Source organism: Mytilus californianus, unplaced genomic scaffold (genome assembly GCF_021869535.1).
Source record: "Mytilus californianus isolate M0D057914Y unplaced genomic scaffold, xbMytCali1.0.p SCAF_2, whole genome shotgun sequence".
Taxonomy (NCBI): domain Eukaryota; kingdom Metazoa; phylum Mollusca; class Bivalvia; order Mytilida; family Mytilidae; genus Mytilus; species Mytilus californianus.
This window is the reverse complement of record NW_026262668.1, coordinates 133790154-133811424: the sequence shown is the minus strand read 5'-3', so window position 1 is coordinate 133811424 and position 21271 is coordinate 133790154. Positions and strand designations below refer to the sequence as shown.

General features: G+C 33.7%; 1 long non-coding RNA gene across 1 annotated transcript; it reads right to left on the bottom strand.

Moving 5' to 3' along the window:
- Positions 1 to 858: 858 nt before the first annotated feature.
- Positions 859 to 11710, bottom strand: LOC127728841 (uncharacterized). Its single transcript, XR_007994396.1, has 3 exons — positions 11452 to 11710; positions 1488 to 1550; positions 859 to 887 (listed from the first exon to the last, which is right to left on the bottom strand). It is a non-coding gene; the product is annotated as an uncharacterized LOC127728841 (long non-coding RNA).
- Positions 11711 to 21271: the final 9561 nt, after the last annotated feature.

Genomic DNA, 21271 nt, shown 5'->3' with positions numbered 1-21271 from the left:
GTCATACGCATTATATGTTTACTTTACCAGTGTGTATAAATCGCCATACGCATTATATGTTTACTTTACCAGTGTGTATAAATCGTCATACGCATTATATGTTCATTCTGCCAATGTGAATACATTGTCATTCACATATATATGTTCACTATGCATGTGTGTATAAATCGTCATACGCATTATCTGTTCCCTATACCTGTGTGTATAAATCGTCATACGCATCATAATCATGTTTACCATACCTGCGTGTTTAAGTCGTCATACACATTAAATGTTCGCCATACATGTGTTTATAAATCGTCATACCCATTCACCATGATACATGTGTGTATAAATTGAAATATGCATTATTTGTTCACTATACCTGTGTACTAACTCGTTATTTACCCATTCACCATGATACATGTGTGTATAAATTGAAATATGCATTATTTGTTCACTATACCTGTGTACTAACTCGTTATTTACCCATTCACCATGATACATGTGTGTATAAATTGAAATATGCATTATTTGTTCACTATACCTGTGTACTAACTCGTTATTTACCCATTCACCATGATACATGTGTGTATAAATTGAAATATGCATTATTTGTTCACTATACCTGTGTGCTAACTCGTTATACGCATTATATGTTCACTATACTTGTGTGTATGAATCGTCATACGCATTACATGTTCACCATACCTGTCTGTATGATGCAAAATTTTATTTTCATCATACCTTAGAGTATAAATCGTCATGCCCATTATATGTTCACCATACCTGTGTATAAATCGTCATGCCCATTATATGTTCACCATACATGTATGTATGAATCACCGTACTTATTATACGTTTTCTTTCATAATACTTACCGTCTGTTGTTGTTTCTGTGGGTATACCTACAAGAAGTGAAATGTTTAAGTTGTATTTGAAAAGTTTTTTGTTGTAAAAATTGATGACATGTACCTATTAGTACTTTTTACTCTTTTTTTCTTGCATTGATTTTTCTCGTACAAAGAATGTAAGAATACACATTATTAGGTAGCTATCACATACTTCCTTTTTTAGATGGAAATCAATACTTTAAGAGTAAAACTCAACTGAAATTATAGTGAGTGTATTAAACATAGACATTTAGACTTAATATTATGTGTTCTCAGAAATTACATGATATAGATAAGAGCTTATCTTGAAAAAGAAATACATCGACTTTATAAGATAAAATTCAAACACATAATCTGTTGAATAGTTGTCTCATTTGCAATCATACCACACCTCCTTATTTTATATATATTCTCCCTTCACTAAAATGACGGTTTTGGTGGGGTTCGTTTTGCGAAGTTTTTAGCTTTCTATGTTGTGTTTTGTATACTATTGCTTGTCTATTGTTGGTTTTTGTTTTTTTGCCATGGAATTGTCAGTTAGTTTGCGACTTATGAGTTTAATTATCCTTCTGGTATGTTTCGTCTCTCTTTTCTATATATTCTAGCCAATCTTACAGCTAAACACTGTTGATGTCTCATTCGATCTACTGTTTGCCGTCTGTAATATCTCCAGAAATGCTACAAATAAATCATTAATATTTTAGAATTTGTTCCTGTAAATCTATGTAAAAAACTGACTTTTCGTCATATAAAAAATGAAAACAACTTTATCGTGCGTCCGAAGTGCTTTTCTGGATTAACCTTCATCGGGAACGCTCAAATCCGAATACTGTGCATTCATTATTATTTATTGGATACCAATTTTCGTGGGTTTCATGGGAACAGGTGAATCACGAATTCAAATGTTCAACGAATTATATATTTTCTATAGGCTTTGTATGCAGCGATTGGCAAAACCACGAAATCAAATACCCACGGAAATGAAAGCTTTCCTAAATCCACGAAAATTGATACCTACGCAAATATAAGGATCCACAGTATTTGAAAGCCAAGGATGTACGAGAATTGAAACAGTTCAAAGAGCTTTGACCAAAAAGGACATAAAGCATAGCCCAATCCATATAAGGTCAACTTTGCCTGAGGGAGTTGAAACCTTAGTTTCTTTTAAATTCATAAACGGACAATTTTTGTCGAGCCTTAGACTTTAGTCGAAAAAGCGAGACATAGCGATCCTACATTTCGTCAGCGTCGTCGTCGTCGTCGGCGGCGGCGTCCACAAATATTCACTCTGTGGTTAAAGTTTTTGAAATTTTAATAACTTTCTTAAACTATCCTGGATTTCTACCAAACTTGGACAGAAGCTTGTTTATGATCATAAGATAGTATCCAGAAGTAAATTTTGTAAAAATAAAATTCTTGTTTTTCCGTATTTTACTTGTAAATGGACTTAGTTTTTCTGACGGGAAACATTACATTCACTCTGTGGTTAAAGTTTTTAAAATTTTAATAACTTTCTTAAACTATCCTGGATTTGTACCAAACTTGGACAGAAGCTTGTTTATGATCAAAATCTAGTATCTAGAAGGAAATTTTGTTAAAATTTTGTACCTGTTTATCCGTATTTTACTTATAAATGGACTTAGTTTTTCTTCCAGTTAACATTAAATACAGTCTGCAGTTAAAGTTTTTAAAACATTTATTAGATTCATAAACTATCCTGGATTTATACCAAACTTTGACAGAAACTTCTTACAATCAAAAGATAGTATCTAAAGGAATATTTTTATTGATTTTTTTAACAGCAAAAGTAGGCGATACACTGGGTTCCGCGGAACCCTTACGAATTTTTGAAAGGTTTGTTATAAATCATGTCAGTACCGAAGTACTGACTGACTACTGATCTGATGATATCACCGGGGTCTGATTGTCCACTAGCAGCGGTATCGACCCAGTGCTATATAGCAAATAAATTAAGACAGAAATTGGTTTCATGTCATTATCTGGTTGGACATGCATCATTCAGGGGATATATATCGTCGTCCTTCACTGTTTTTAAATCTGCTTTGTGTTTGGGATATTCCAATTTTATTTTTTTTGTGATCATACCCATGATCGACGTGGAATATACCAGATTTCTTACAGAAAGAGCAAGCGCCAATTTACAAGTAAAAAATGTGTAAGGGGTTCCGCCTACGATTTCTGCTGTCAGTGTAAAAGTGTATTGTTGACTTAAAAAGTGAGTCCATTTATCAGTAAAATACAGAATGTTAAAAAAGATTCAAACTTTCTCTTTAGATGCTATTTCTTGGTCTTGAAGATTAGCTTCTGTCCAAGTTTCATAACAATCCATGAAGGTAAACAAACTTATCTTGTCAAAAATATTTAATCCCAGACTGTCAGTAAATGTTAACTGTAAAAAAAGTCCATCTATCAGAAAAATACTGAAAATGAAAATATATTTTCAAAAGTGTGCTTCAGACATTATCTCTTAATCATTAAAAAATTTCATAAAATTCTATGAAGGTTTGACAAAGTATTTGATGTGTAATAAACTTTAACCCCAGACTGTATCTACTTGTTAATTGTAAAAAAAAATCTGTCCATTTATCAGTAAAATACGGGAAAATGAAAATAAATATTTTCAAATTTTTGCTCTGGATTCTGTATTTTGGTCATAAACAAGCTTCTTCCAAATTTCATCAAATTCCATGATGGTTTGACAAAGTTATTGATAACTGAAAAACTTTAACCTTAGACTGAATCTGAATGTTTACTGTAAAAAAAACTAAGTCCATTTATCAGTAAAATACGGAAAAATGAAAATAAATGTTTTCAAAATTTTGTTCTGGATACTGTATTTTGGTCATAAACAAGCTTCTGTCCAAATTTCATCTAATTCCATGTAGGTTTGACAAAGTTATTGATGTTCAAAAAAACTTTTAACCACAGACTGAACCTAAATGTTGACGCCGCCGACGCAAACGCCCACGACGGAATCTATGATCACTATGTCTTGCTTTCGCGAAATAAATTTCGCAGGCTCGACAAAAATGGAACTCGAATATATGCTTTCTGTTTTGTAAATCAGAACTGTACAAATAATTCTTTTTAATAACCACCTGTATATGCAATAATCAAAAGATATTGACGTAGTATGACACAGATGGATGTATCAATAACTTAATCTCTCAAAACCATCAATAATTCAATGACTTACGAAAAGTGGAATTTTTAGGCAAAGGTCAATGAGACAGCAACCCGTTGACAAAAAGATTATCAAAAGACACCTAGAGGGCAAATATAAAGTTTTAAACAATAGACAGATGTTAATACTAGTACAATCATACAACATCTTCGTCATTTGGTCTATGGTAGAAAGTTCGTCTCATTGGCAATTATACAACATCTACGTCATTTGGTATATGACGGAAAGTTCGTCTCATTGGCAATCATACAACATCTACGTCATTTGGTCTACTGTGGAAAGTTCGTCTCATTGGCAATCATACAACATCTACGTCATTTTGGTCTATGACGAAAAGTTCGTCTCATTGGCAATCATACAACATCTACGTCATTTGGTCTATGGTGGAAAGTTCGTCTCATTGGCAATCATACAACATCTACGTCATTTGGTCTATGGTGGAAAGTTCGTCTCATTAGCAATCATACAACATCTACGTCATTTGGTATATGGTTGAAAGTTCGTCTCATTGGCAATTATACAACATCTACGTCATTTGGTCTATGACGGAAAGTTCGTCTCATTGGCAATCATAGAACATCTACCTCGTTTTTTTTCTGGTGGAAAGTTCGTCAAATTGGCAATCATAGAACATCTACGTCATTTGGTCTATGACGGAAAGTTCGTCTCATTGGCAATTATACAACATCTACGTCATTTGGTATATGACGGAAAGTTCGTCTCATTGGCAATCATACAACATCTAGCTCATTTGGTCTCTGGTGGAAGGTTCGTCTCATTGGCAATCATACAACATCTACGTCATTTGGTCTATGACGGAAAGTTCGTCTCATTGGCAATCATACAACATCTACGTCATTTGGTCTATGACGGAAAGTTCGTCTCATTGGCAATCATACAACATCTACGTCATTTGGTCTATGACGGAAAGTTCGTCTCATTGGCAACCATACAACATCTACATCATTTGGTTTATGACGGAAAGTTCGTCAAATTGGCGATCATAGAACATCTACGTCATTTGGTCCATGACGGAAAGTTCGTCTCATTGGCAATCATACAACATCTACGTCATTTGGTATATGGTTGAAAGTTTGTCTCATTGGGAATCATACAACATCTACCTCATTTGGTCTCTGGTGGAAAGTTCGTCTCATTGGCAATCATACAACATCTACGTCATTTGGTCTATGACGGAAAGTTCGTCTCATTGGCAATCATACAACATCTACGTCATTTGGTCTATGACGGAAAGTTCGTCTCATTGGCAATCATAGAACATCTACATCATTTGGTTTATGACGAAAAGTTCGTCAAATTGGCAATCATAGAACATCTACGTCATTTGGTCTATGACGGAAAGTTCGTCTCATTGGCAATCATACAACATCTACGTCATTTGGTATTTCGTTGAAAGTTCGTCTCATTGGCAATCATACAACATCTACCTCATTTGGTCTTTGGTGGAAAGTTCGTCTCATTGGCAATCATACAACATCTACGTCATTTGGTCTATGACGGAAAGTTCGTCTCATTGGCAATCATACAACATCTACGTCATTTGGTCTATGACGGAAAGTTCGTCTCATTGGCAATCATACAACATCTACATCATATGGTTTATGACGAAAAGTTCGTCAAATTGGCAATCATAGAACATCTACGTCATTTGGTCTATGACGGAAAGTTCGTCTCATTGGCAATCATACAACATCTACGTCATTTGGTATATCGTTGAAAGTTCGTCTCATTGGCAATCATCCAACATCTACATCATTTGGTTTATGGTGGAAAGTTCGTTTCATTGACAATCATAAAACATTTTCTTCATTTGGTCTCTGGTGGAAAGTTCTTCTCAATGGCAATCATACAATAGTTTCGCCATTTGGTCTCTGGTGGACAGTTGTCTCATGGGCAATCATATCACATATGTTTATTTTATATGGACATGATCATGATGGATGTATAACAAAAGATCCGATATCTGTAGTTCGGAATTCGAAACGAGCTTCTGTCTAATCTTATAAAAATAAATTTATATATGACATTTAAAATTGTCCTATGATAACAAAAAATGGATCAAAAACTCAAATGGAAGGGTTGCGCAGAATATAACTTCAACAAAGGAGAATGCTCTATACTAAACATTTAAATATTTGAGAAGAAACAATGACTAATTTACCAAATCTGAAAATGAGAAAAACAAATTCTCAAACTCTTCCATAATAGCAGGTGCACAATTTCAACATATGTGCAATCTTCCTGTGAAGTGTCAGGGATCTGGGTTGACAACTGTAGGAGGAGTTGATTACACAAATTAGGTACCCACTTTCCCCAATATCCACCAACCAGCCCGCTCGCCCTACATCACCATACTATAAGCAGGTTTTGGACTTGGCCCAACCCGACCAAAAGGTTGATTATAAAGTGAAATATAGGATGAAAGTACACAGCCGGTAACGTGTCCTACCATAGACTGTTTATAAATGTGATTTTGTCGGTTTTTTTTTATTAAGCTGTATATCTATGAGCATATAGTTTACATTATTAAAGGGGCATTAGCTACGAGATATACAAAAAAATAAAATATGATTTTTTTTTTGTTCAATCATTAATGAAAGTGAAATAGTGAAATAATAATTCGCTTTTAGCAGTCAGTTTGGTTCAATTTTGTCAAAATAAGATAAGAAACATCGCTGATGAATTAAAAGGAAAAGAATGTCAACATTGAAAGTGAACCACCAGACTCAAGCTAGCGTACAATAAGCCAGCGAACAATAAGGTATATCGAGCTAGCGAACAATTAGCCAGCGAACAACGAGAAATTCGCGCCAAACTGATCACGCCTAAAAACCGAAGACTTATATTAACATGAAACGTCCTTTGAAATCTGATGACAATCATTTCCAGTAGGAAGACGAAATGCTATACATTATCACGAAGACAAAATTGAATTTTTATTCATATATATATTCAAATAATATAATTTTTCTTGAAAGCCAAGCATCTCTTATAATTATGATTTTCAAAATTAATTTTAGCTACTCCTCTCCCTTTTGATTACCTTTGATTATAAACGGCTTGTCTATACTAGTATAATAATGAAAACAATAATAAAAGTAGACCATACTTATCTAGTGTAAAGATTGAATTAAATCCACATGCTGATACATACCGTTTTTGGACCGTCAAGTACAGAATTTTGCATTCAGAATTATAAGTTGAAGTAAAAGCTAATAAATATCCACAGTTTTCGTTTTGGTACGATTGAAAACTTGCAATTTTTTTTATTACATTTCAATAGGAAATGTGTTTTATGTGACAGTGACATACAAGTAGCACGAGATATGAATTGATATGAAGATTTTGGCTAATTTAACCGACAAAATTTTCAAATCCGCTTTTCAAGACAGCAAGTCCCTTAAGCTTGCACTGATTCGAATCTACAAGAATAGGGTGGAATCAAAACAATACGAACTATTTCAGTTTAAAATTAGAACGATAATCGGGGAACGGTCTAAAGTTGGGGTATGGTGACCCTACCACCTCCCTACTTTAATTCATAAAAAAGTCCCTACGGCAAAGCTTTTGTCCACACTAAGTACAAATGGTAGGCAATTGCTTAAGGTTGCCTAGACCAAAAGACCCAGGTGGGTAAAGTTACGGATCGTCTACAATTGAGGTCCAAAGTTGGGGTATGGTTACCCTAACACCTCCCTACTTTAATTCATAAAAGAGTCCCTACGGCAAAGCTTTTGTCCACACTAGGTACAAATGATAGGCAATTGCCTAAGGTTGCCTGGACCAAAAGACCCAGGTGGGTAAAGTTACGGATCGTCTACAATTGAGGTCCAAAGTTGGGGTATGGTATTGCCTATCATTTGTTCCTAGTGTGGATAAAAGCTTTGCTGTAGGGAATTTTTAACGAATTAAAGTTGAGAGGGGGTAGGGTCTCCATACCCTAACTTTGGACAACAAGGGTAAACCATTTGGTTGACTGATTCGATCAACAAAAACTCATTCTTATTAAAGTAAAAACGATGATTACTAGTAATATGTAGGACTCTCAAGTGCGATGGGGACGCTAAAACGCGATGGTCACGCTTAAGTACGTTGGTCTACGCTAAAGTGTGATGGTTTGGTACGCTTAAGTGCGATGGTCTGTGCTATTCGATGAAACATGCTCAAGTCCGATGCCTCAATACGCTAAAGTCCGTTTGTTTGCGAAAGTAAGGACGTTAGCAAAGTTTAACAGCAATGTGACATTACAAGCCGTTTGTACAAACAAAAATGGACATGCCGGAAAACCAGAATGTTTGTCCAGATGAGAGTTTTTATTAAACGGAAAAGAAAGAAGAGAGAAATAAATGATCCCAGTCCGGAACATTTTTGGTCGGTGCTGGAAGAGGTTAACTCGATTTTGGCTAATTTGTGTTTACAAAGGGCCTCAAAACGACCAGTGTAAAACAATTCAAACGAGAAAAATAACCGCCTGATTTATATACAAAACAATAAACGAAAAACAAATACGAAATACAGCAACAAACGATTACTACTGAATTACAGGTTCATAAAGTATATACTAGCTACTACAATGTAACCATTACACTTTTTTTTTAAAACTATCGTAATTCAAATTAAAGTAAGAAGATGTGGTATAATTGTCAATGAGACAACTATCCACCCAAGACCAAATGTCGTTGGCGTATGCAACTAATAACCGTACGGCCTTCAACGTGGAGCCTTGGCCCACATCGCATAGCAAGCAGTTGTAAAACAATTCAAAAGAGAAAGACAACGGCATGATTTATAAATAAAACAATAAACGAATAAAGAGCTTCGCCATGAGCACAAGACACGCCCGTCGCTTTTTCAAAGAAAAAAGTTCCATAATTCCTCAATGTCATATCAGAAATTTATTAAAAGGAGGTTATTTTGATAGATATAAACCAGTCACCAATGTTTCATGAAAACTGCTCAAAGAACTTTTGAGTTATTGTCCGAAAACTGGAAAATCCCCCTTTTTTATGAATACAACCCCATAACACAGAAACGTAAAATCTAAAATTTATAAAAATCGAAAGGGAGCTCACGTCGATAGATATAAATCAGTCACCAAAGTTTCATGAAAACTGATCAAAGAACTTTTGAGTTATTGTCCGAAAACTGGAAAATCCCCCTTTTTTAATGAATAAAACCCAATAACTCGGAAAAGTAGAAAATCTAAAATTTATAAAAATCGAAAGGGAGCTGACATCAATAGATATAAACAATTCACCAAAGTTTCATGAAAACTGCTCAAAGCATTTCGAGTTATTGTCCGAAAACTGGAAAATCCCCCTTTTTTAATGAATAAAACCCCATAACTCGGAAACGTAAAATCTAAATTTTATAAAAATCGAAAGGGAGCTCACGTCAATAGATAGAAACAATTCACCAAAGTTTCATGCAAATTGGTCCGACATGTTGACGGACGGACGGACAGACGAACAGACGCACAGACAGACGGACGAACGGACAGACGAACAGACGCACAGACAGACGGACGGACGGACAACGGTATACCATAATACGTCCCGTCAACGGGCGTATAAAACTAATAGGAATACTGCAAAACAAAATTCATAAGGGGTTCCCCGGAACCCTGTGTCTCGCCTACGATTGCTGCTGTCAGTGTAAAAGTGTAATGTTGACTTAAAAAGTGAGTCCATTTATCAGTAAAATACACAATTTAAATAAAAATTCATTAGCTTCTGTCCAAGATTCATAACAATCCATGAAGATTAACAAACTTATCATGTCAAAAAAATTTAATCCCAACCTGTCCATCTATCAGAAAAATACTGGAAATGAAAATTTATTTTTAAAAGTTTGCTTCAGACATTATCTCTTAATCATACACAAGTTTCATAAAATTCTACGAAGGTTTGACAAAGTATTTGATGTGTAACAAACTTTAACCCCAGACTGTATCTACGTGTTAACTGTAAAAAAAACCTGTCCATTTATCAGTAAAATACGACAAAATGAAAATGATTATTCTATAACGCCGACGACGGAATCTAGGATCGCTATGTCCCGCTTTCGCAGGCTCGACAAAAACCATTGCCTGAACCCAATTCCAATTACACCATCGCACTTTAGCGTTCTATACCATCGAACTTTAGCGTGCTATACCATCGAACTTTAGCGTGCTATACATCGCACTTTAGCATGTTATACCATCGCACTTTAGCGTGTTATACCATCGTACGTTAGTGTGCTATACCATCGCACTTTAGCGTGTTATACCATCGTACGTTAGTGTGCTATACCATCGAACTTTAGCATGTTATACCATCGCACTATAGCGTGTTACACCATCGCACTTTATAATTAGCGTGCTATACCATTGCACTTTAACATGTTACACCATCGCACTTAAGCTGTTATACCATCGTACTTTAAAGTGTTATACCGTTGCACTTAAATAATTAAACAACCATTGCACTTTAGCGTGTCGTATAATCGCACTTAAGAAAACAAACAACCATCGCACTTTAGCGTTTGACACCATCGTTTTTTAGCGTAGACCATCGCATTTTAGCGTGACCATCACACTTTAGATTACCGTCGCACTTTAGAGTCCTACAAACATATTTTTTTAATCTATAATATGAAATCAAACAGACCTAGAAAAATCCAATTGCACGTGGTCGCTATCTATTTATATCTATATTAATGTTTATATTGGTTTATATGACAGTCGGCAGTCTTCGGAGGTCACCTCGATGGTTAATTAGATGGCGTCTAGACTCAAATACACACGAAATACTGATACATATTATCGAGGCCATGCATCGCAAGTTTTTCGTTTTAGATTTTTTATAATTTAGAAATACGTTTTAGTATGTTATAAATCAAATATGAGAATTTGAGTCAAATCGGTGAACATAAATTTGACAGCTATTAATGCCCCTTTTAACAGCTTTGCAAAGAATGACGGCTGTTAATAAGTAAGTACATATGCGCAGACAATTGCACCGATTCAAATGTTGAAGATTTTCCCGGAACAATGGCTATGTGAAAGTGTAAACCAGAAAAGTTACGACATACTTCCAGTTTTTCATTACCTTGGAATGTTTATATAGTTATCGCATGTATCTGATATCTACAAGCGGGTCAAATATGCTAAGAAAATTTATTTATAATTTGATTAAATCAAACTTATATATTGAAAATAATGTTTGTTCGGATTACTGGTATTATTTGCAGTTAAATAAAATTCAAACATATAAACTATCAATAGGTATTTTACGTATATAATTAGTTATTTCTCTGTTAAAATTTTAAAAAAAATGTTGTTGTTTGAAAAATCTAAATAGACATAAATACCTCGCTTTCCAGATTTTGGTCCAAAGAAATTAAAAGAATCTGGATCGTCATTTAAACTAAAAACTGGCAGAGCATCAAAGTTTTCAGAGCTGTCTATCATTCGTTGACAACTGTTGTTCTGTAAGTTATACAGGAAACCTGTACACCGGTACCAATATTGACATTTCTTGTCACATTCTGATTCATCAGGTAAATCTTCAGTCTCAAAATAGGTGGCGTTGTTAAACAACACCGAGACATTGTTATATCTCACATCTGAACTGACTACAAAAACAAATAGATATGTTCATATTATTAAACTTACTTTTGAAAAATAATAATTGTCGGTCTTTTTAAGATAGAAAAGTTATCTTATCGAACGTTTTACGTACTGTTAAATGTAGAACAAAGGGTGCTGAAAAGGTTTCCCTTTGAATTATTTTTCGATTCGGTCATAAAAAGTCAAACAGCTGATTACAGTATCACATATTTATCTTCACAAAGACTTGTTTCCATATTCTAAATAAAACAATAGTTACTGTAAAATTATTAACGATTTTCATCTATATCATTTCTTAAAAGTGTGAATTTCGCTTTCCGATAAAGTCGTTTTAAAGTATTTGTTATAGGGTCCTCTAAAACAGAAAACGATCGGTCCAGGTTTTTGATTTAATCAAATAAGCTAGTTTTGAGACAGGAATGCAATAAATTTGCAAGATCTTTCATTTGAATAAAGAAAATAGTTTTTGGAAAGTTTGCAATAGCTTGCTATAGCAATAAACTTTCCTATGGCATCGGCCTCAAACCGGAAGTTGGGCAGACTATCTTACTATAGGATGTGTGTTTTACTCCTAGATAATGTAGTACTAGTGTTTGAATACAATTATAGGAAGATGCTTTTGAAATTTTGAGTTAAACTATTTTGATAAGCTTACAGCTTGAATAAAAATGGACTGAATGTTAACCGACAATTCAAATGAATCCAACTTCATTTTGAAAATGGGTATCACAAACACTACTTCGCGGATCTGCCCTGCGCGGAAGATAAAAGCAATACAAATCAACACGCGGCAACAGTTTCTACGTTTAATTCATTGAAAATTAAGAGGGCCCGATATTTATTTCGAGGTGTGTGTTGGTTTTTTTTTTTACATCTATTCATGAAATTAAAGAATTCTTATTGTTAAGAATATCGTAATCTTTTCAATTTTTACGTTTGTAAATGGTATTAGGTGTGACCTCTATAAATTATGCATACTTTGAACTGTCAGCCATTTTGTATGTTTATGTTACCTGTATGTTTTCCTACGGGATTCCCAAGACATGCGTTTAATCCGTATATGTAAACGTTCCGACGGGAGTACAATAATTCCGGTGTCAGGGTCCCCCCCCCCCCCGTCCTCCGATTGAAGAGAAAATAAATACCGTGTTTAAAATATTTCATGAATGAACATTTTCCGGCGCCATTTACGATATTTACAAATGTTTATCAAAGATTTAAAAGCCCGAGTGTATCGAAAGTATCCTCATATCTCGGCCAATAACAAAGTCGGCCTATAACATAATCGGCTTCACAAAATCGGACTATAATTACTATAGAACCATATGGGATTTTATTTTTTTTCTTAAATTTTCAAATGACTATAACTTGAAAACAGTAAGTGATAGACACACACGGTCTTCAGTAATGATCACAGGACAATAAAACAAATCAAATAAAATATAGGGTGAGTTGCTGGGGGTTATCCCCAACCCCCTTCAATTTGAGAATGTGCTTTTTATTTTGTAAACGGTCGAGATCCCCACCCCTAAACCATATATATTCTTGTATGGGACAATAAAACAAATCAAATGAAATATTGGGGGAGTCCCCAGGGTCACCCCACCCCCTTCTGTATGAGAACTTGTAATCGGTCGAGGTCCCCACCCCTAAACCATATATATTGTTGTATGGGACAATAAAACAAATCAAATAGAATATAGGGTGAGTCCCTGGGGGTCACCCCCACCCTCCTTGAATTTGAGAATGTGCTTTTAACTTGTTAATGGTCGAGATCCCCACCCCTAAACCATATATATTCTTGTATGGGACAATAAAACAAATCAAATGAAATATTGGGGGAGTCCCCAGGGTCACCCCACCCCCTCCTGTTTGAGAACTTGTAAACGGTCGAGATCCCCACCCCTAAACCATATATATTCTTGTATGGGACAATCAAACAAAATCAAATGAAATATAGCGGAAGTCCATTGGGGTCACCTCCACCCCCTTCTTTATGAAAACTTGTAAACGGTCGAGATCCCCACCCCGAAACATTATATATTCTTGTATGGGACAATAAAACAAATCAAATGAAATAAAAGTCGAGTCCCATATGGTCACTCCCACCCCCTCCTTTTTGAGAACTTGTAAACGGTCGAGATCCCCACCCCTAAACCATATATATTCTTGTATGGGATAAAAAAAACAAATCAAATGAAATAAAGAGCAAGTCCCCTTGGGATCACCCCTCCCCCTTTTTTGAGAACTTGTAAACGGTCGAGATCCCCATCCCTTAACCATATATTCCTGTTCGTCATTTCAAGAAGATTTTTATGACATACAGGGTCAATCCCTAGGCGTCACTTATGCATATCACTTTACTAGACCAAACCAATTTGTACTGGGCTTTGCCCAAATTCAGGCGACCATGGGAATGACGAATTATGGGAGCTTTGTTTGGGAGACTTCGTAACAGCATCCTGTTACAATTATTTCTTGTTAACAATGTGTCAACTCAACACAAAGTCAAAGATAATATCAAATGAATGGCTGAAAACCAAAAATCTCAAAATGTCATTGCCTCAATGCTGAATTTCACAGCAGCAACTAAAATGTATTACGTGGTTATAAAATAAAGTACCTCTACAAATCTAGTGTATATCAACTTTTTATTCCTGTCTTCATATTGCCATTATATAAATAACACATTGCTGAGAGGGTGATAGAGCAGATTGTTTCACCGAGAAAACATTGTCAACTGAGGCGAAGCCAAGGTTGACAATGTCTTTTCGAGGGGTAACAATCTGCTCTATCACCCTCTCAGATATGTGTTATTTAATTTATTATACTGAATGTTCTGTTATTACTGTATATTTAATATCAAATTCAAAGTAATAAACTATGTCGTCTTGTACATACCAATCATCCGTATTTATTAAAGCGCACACTTGAGCAAGCGTCTCCGTGAAGGGTAATAGAGTATTTGCCATGGGATAGAGTAAATTGTCTCCTCGTATTAACCAATCAAAATCTGGCATTTTGACACGAAGTATAATAATGTTTATTAAAGCCTTTCATATAAATTCACTTTCATTACAGTTGTATTGATTTAAGTTTGCTGTCTTATTTAAATTAAGAGATGTGGTAATTTTTGCGAATGAACCAGCTATTCAATAGAGTTCAAAGGAGGAAGATATATAAATAATAATAGGTCACCATACGGTCGTCAACAATGAGAAAAACTCATACCATATAGTAAGCTATAAAAGGCCCTGATATAAAAAATGTGGAACAATTCAAACAAGAAAACTAACTGCTTAATTTGTAATAATACAATTTACTAAAAACAAATATGAAGGACCTAAATCAATAAAAAATACTAAAATCACCGGCCCATTACATGGGATGGGCACAGAAAGAAATTAACAGAGCTTTCTGTATATTTGATTATTTTAAATCTACAGTTTAAGGTTGCAATAAAAATTATCAAAATTTTACATGACAAACATATGAAAAAAAGTGATTTTGATAATTGCCGATGAGCAATGGTTTCGGAAAAAACATGTGATTGAAAACATATTTGAAATAATACACATCTACAATCTATTTGAAATAATACACATCTACAACCTATTTGAAATAATACCGATGCAAACTTTCCACAGGTGCTATCCAGCACTTTGATTATTCTACCTTATTATCACTAATCTTTGAAAAAATGCAGATTATTGTTTGATTGATTAAGATAATTCTAAAATCACGAGACCTACCTATAACTCGGATAATTGATATACATATAAAGGAATGCACAGTAATTTTTCTATTTTGTATTATAGCAAGAAAAAAGTACAATAATTCAACTTTTGGTTTACCTGTCCCAAAGGACCAGTGTGACCTATTGCTACACTTTGTTTGTCGTCGTCGTTGTCTTCTGTCGCGCGATATAGGTCTAAGGAGTCCGGCAAGGAGAAAACCTTTCACCCTTTCTGTTTGCAATGTACTTAAATGATCTTGAAGACAATGTTCCCCACTTACAAAGCCCCGAAACCAAATGTCACGAACATTTGTCCATCTATCTAAAATAATTTCTTTTGTAGTATGCAGATGATACAACTATTTTATCAGAAACACCCGAATCATTGCAAGAAGTCTATTAGCATTCGAAAAGTACTGCGTACAACAGAAATTAAAAACAAATCTTTTGAAAAAGTTGTTACCTTTTGCAAGAGGAAAACCAGAATACAACCGGTTTTCCAACGTTTTGGCGAAGAATTGGAAAACCAAGATTCCTATTCATATCTTGGTTGGTTCATTTGTAAAGGAGAAACAAATTGCAGTTAACCATTCGACTAACTGCGCTATTTGGCCTTTACAGGAAATTTCGAAATATCTCTTTACCAATATAATTACAACTAAGACTTTTTGATACCCTAGTACTGCCAGTTCTTATCTACGGCTGTGAGGTGTGTGGTTTGGAAAACACCCACATTCTAGAAAAGATACACTTTAAGTTTTGAAGAAATATACTAGTTGTTTTATATCCTAGGTGTTAAAACAACAACTCCAAATTTCGTGACTTATGGTGAGCTTGGTCGATGTCCTATCGATATCATAATTAAACATAGAAAAGTAAATTTTTGAAACCGAATTATTTCCAATAATAATAAACTTTTTCCATTTTGTACTCTACAATGTTCAAATTGAACGAATCCAGATGGCATAAGTTAAAATGGATTGAACATGTAAAATCCATATTTGACAATACTGGATTTAGCTTTATATTGAATCTTCATTCAATGATAGATTCAATTCAGATAAAAACGAATATTAAGCAAAGATTAACAGATGAATTCATTAAATAATGGCACAGTCAAATCCAAAACTCATCGCAGGGGGAATATTATAGTCTTTTCAAAATCGACTTTGGCTTAGAACAAATATTTAGTAAGACTCTCATTTGCAGATAGTAAAAATATTACTAAACTGTGATGCTGCAGCCTTAAAAGCCCAAAAGAAACGGGAAGATGGAATGGAATTCCTAGAGATGAAAGACAGTGTCATATCTGCTCCTTGTCAATTGGAAATGAATTTTACTATCTATTTGAGTGACAGTCTGTTCTTGTTAAAAATATAAGAAATAAGAATATTTCAAAATATTACCACAGGTATCAATGTGTCGAAAAAATAAAAGGGCTGCTCTCATTTTGCAACATTAAAGTTATGAAGAACTTATCACTTTTCATTAACAAACTAGTTAACATGTTGTAATTATAATTTCAATTATATGATAATGTTAACATTGTTCTGTAACAACCATACATATGATTATGTGTTTTGCCTCCTGTTACAGATACATAATATATGTGTCTGAGAGTTTCAAAATAAAGTATTCTTGTTGTTTCAAAATAAAGTATTGTTGTTGCTGTTGTTAACTTCTACAAACATCATCTCCTCTAAATCAACTGAGCCAAACTTAAATATAATTGTTCAATTTTAACAAAACTTGTCCAAAATTATCATTGAAATATTTAGGTTAAAGAAATATGTACGATGAACCCGCCTACCAACCCACATAGCCGACATGGATAAGAAATGAACATGGGGATAAAATGCAAGTAAGTTTTGTCTATTATCTTAAAAACCACTGTAGAGAAAACCCGACGGACCAAAACTGTTGATAATTTTTAAGATCTTTTTACTGTCTATTAACGTCAAACCAGTCAGACGACTTCTTATAGGAGTTATTTTCCATTAATAACGAATTTTACTAATTTTTTTAAATTTTTGCCCATTATCTTGAACATTATAATAGATAGACGGACACATAAAATAGCAAAAATGACCAACAAGACAAGATCTGCAAATAAGTTAACATGACCGAAATCGTCAGTCGACTCATTATGGAACTTATAATCCTTTAATGACTTTTTTTCGTTTTTTTTTCTTTTTTGCCTATCATTTTGAAAATTATAACAGATAAAAAGAAAATTGAAAAAGCTGAAATGATCAGGTATATAGACAAGATCTACAAATAAGTCAAACATTGTCATTATTGCCCTTGAATTCCAATTTTATCATTTTTTTTTGTGTTATTGTTTATCATTGTAAAACTATAAAAATAGATAGAGAGATACTTTAAAAACCAAAATGATCAGCAAATAGGTATGTATAGATGAAATTGTCCATTGTTTTCTTACAGGAGTTATTGCACTGAAATGACAAATTGTTTACCCATTTTTTTATTTTTTTTTTAGTTTTTGGCATAGTTTATTCTATAAAATTCGTAAGGGGTTCCGCGGAACCCTGTGTCTCGCCTACGATTGCTACTGTCAGTGTAAAAGTGTAATGTGTTAAAAGTGAGTCCATTTATCAGTAAAATACAATATTTAAAAAACAAATCAAACTTTTTCCTTAGACGCTATTTCTTGGTCTTGGAGATTAGTTTCTGTCAAAGTTTCATACAATCCATGAAGGTTTACAAACTTATCATGTCAAAAAAAATTTAATCCCAGACTGTCTGTAAATGTTAACTGTAAAAAAATAATTAGTCCATCTATCAGAAAAATACTGAAAATGAAAATATATTCTCAAAACTTTGCATCAGACATTATCTCTTTATCATAAAAAAGCTTCTGCTAAAGTTTCATAAAATTCTACGAAGGTTTGACAAAGTATTTAATGTGTAACATACTTTACCCCGAGACTATATCTACTTGTTATATTTGAAATAAACTACGTTCATTTATCATTAAAATATGGAAAAATGAAAATAAATATTTTCAAAATTTTGCTCTGGATACTGTATTTTGGACATTATCAAGCTTCTGTCCAAATTTCATAAAATTCCACGAAGGTTTGACAAATTTATTGATGACAGAAAAACTTTAACTCAGACTGAATCTGAATGTTAACTGTATTGAAAAAAAAAACTAAATCCATTTATCAGTAAAATATGAAAAAATGAAAACAAATATTTTCAAATTTTTGCTCTTAATACTGTATTTTGGTCATAAACAAGCTTCTGTCCAAATTTCAAAAAATTCCACGAAGGTTTGACAAAGTTATTGATGACTGAAAAACTTTAACCTCAGACTGAATCTGAATGTTAACTGTAAAAAAAAACTAAGTCCATTTATCAGTAAAATATGGAAAAATGAAAATAAATATTTTCAAAGATTTGCTCTACATACTGTATTTTGTTCATAAACAAGCTTCTGTCCAAATTTCATAAAATTCCACGAAGATTTGACAAAGTTATTGATGTCTAAAATAACTTTAACCACAGACTGAACCAAAATGTTGACGCCGCCGACGCCAACGCCGACGACAGAATCTAGGACCGCTATGTCGCTTTCGCGAAATAAATTTCACAGGCTCGACAAAAAGACCGAGAGAAACTGTTAAAGAAAAAATTGCATGTATCTGCAATACAAGATCAACAAAAAGTATATTTTAGTCTATTATTATTTTATAGTCAATAATGTTGGAGATGTCCCATTGTTGACGATGCACATAGACCTAGATGAGCACCACCTTCAAGCTCTTTGGAGTCTCTTGTTTGTTTTAATTTTCCTCAAGTATTTATAAGAGTTATCTTCTCATATTTTATTTAAACATTCTGTCATTTAATGTTCTTCCTATTTACATAATGATACCTTCCAGCTGTTTACTCCTTACAGAATGTATCACACAACCTGAAGCTTGAAAACAAGCAGCGACTTAAATTACATGTTTAACCATAATGTTTCAGTAACGACATAAAAACTACCTCCATTCTACCTTAAGGCATTCTTAAAATAAGAAGATTTAACAAAACATTGTTCCTAAAGACTAATATAAGATTGGTATAGGTTGAACGTTTACGACGACTACAACGACGTGCACCTTAACTTAATAGTAATTCATTAAATTTTAATTTATCGAAGGAAATGAACACACGAAAGAGTAAGAATAACAGTATACCTGGTTCTCTCTCATAACATAAGTAAGGATGTTTGTTGTGACAATCCTCGATTCCATACACTCCAGAGGAATACGTCGGAGATGATGTGTTAAGTACAACACATTTCGTCTGACCATCTATTCCTGCTTTACTACCAATAACAGATGTCAGTGAGTAGTCTTCTTTACAACTATCGGCTTTATATACTTTGTCGTCTCTGGCCTTTATACGACCTATCCAGACAAGTTTATCTGTTAGCCTATAAAACACCAACAATTTAATATAACCTTTTTTAAAAGTCTATATTAAATCATGGGTTAGCCTATAATACACCAATAATCTTATTTAACCTTTACAAGTCTTATTCATCATATTAAATTATCAGCTAGCCAAGGATCTGTACAGTGCTGACTATACAAATCCCTGACATAAACTACCTTTATATGTCATATCTTTATAAAATCCGTTACCATATAAAACAGCAATTTTATAAAAACCTACATAAAATAACCATAGATTCATATAAACGTTTTAACTAACAGTCTTTGATAAGCATATCTCTAGTAATCAACATATTTCAAACATGTTTTCAGAATATAATCAATTGAGGGTAGTTGCATGTTATCTTAAAGTATTAGAATTGTTTCAGGTTTGTTGTTATAAACGTTGAGTTCCGATTTTAGTGTAAATAAAACCGGGTACTTCAACGACCGTGACCTTCGAGCATTAAACAGGTCAAGAATAACCATTAATTTAAGAAATAATTGATGCAAGCTATACTTTATTGAAGTTTTAACATGGGTAGGCATTATATTCGTGATTATTTTTGCCCGAGCGATACTGAGGGCTAAAATAACACAAACATAATGCCTACCTATGTTAAAACTACAATAAAGTATAGCTTGCATCAATTATTTCGATTCTGATTAGGACAATTAAGGTAATTTCTATGTCCGATGTGTATAAGTGTAGAGCGTTTGTGTAGGTTCTTCCATGAACCTCCCTTTTTTTGTTTGTAAACATGCAAACGACTTGCAATGTGATTTTCAGAGGGAGGAGGTTTGAGCAGCCAGCATGAACGGTTATCGTATCTAGGTCAAATATGTCAATTTCGAATTGCAACACATTACAGTCATAATAAATGAATTAGTAACAACATTAAGTTAATGAAATATATTAAATGCATGCCAATTTAATAAAATTCATTATTCTGCAGTAGTCAATATACGCATGTGCATACAAATTTTATTGCATTTAGAGCATGGGTTTATTCACAAAGCGAAAGAAGCACGTCATATTAGAATGGTGGATTATACCTCAATTGAAGTATAATCCAACATTTGACATAAAGTGAGATAGACAGATTGAGGTATAATGCAGCAGTTTTTATCACAAATTGTTTTTTAAGAGATAATCGAGCATTTTTTTGAATACTGTATACCATATTAAGCTTTGAGGAGTACTCATTGGTGACATGTAATTGTTTCTGACGTCCTGTGCTGCATTTTGTGAAAAGGTGGATTATACCTTAATTGAGGTATGCTCCACTTATTGATGGATATTCATGGCTGTTTTCTTAAGGCTGCTTCAGTAACAATTTTAAGATTCGATTGTCAAAGTTGACAGTATAGACTACA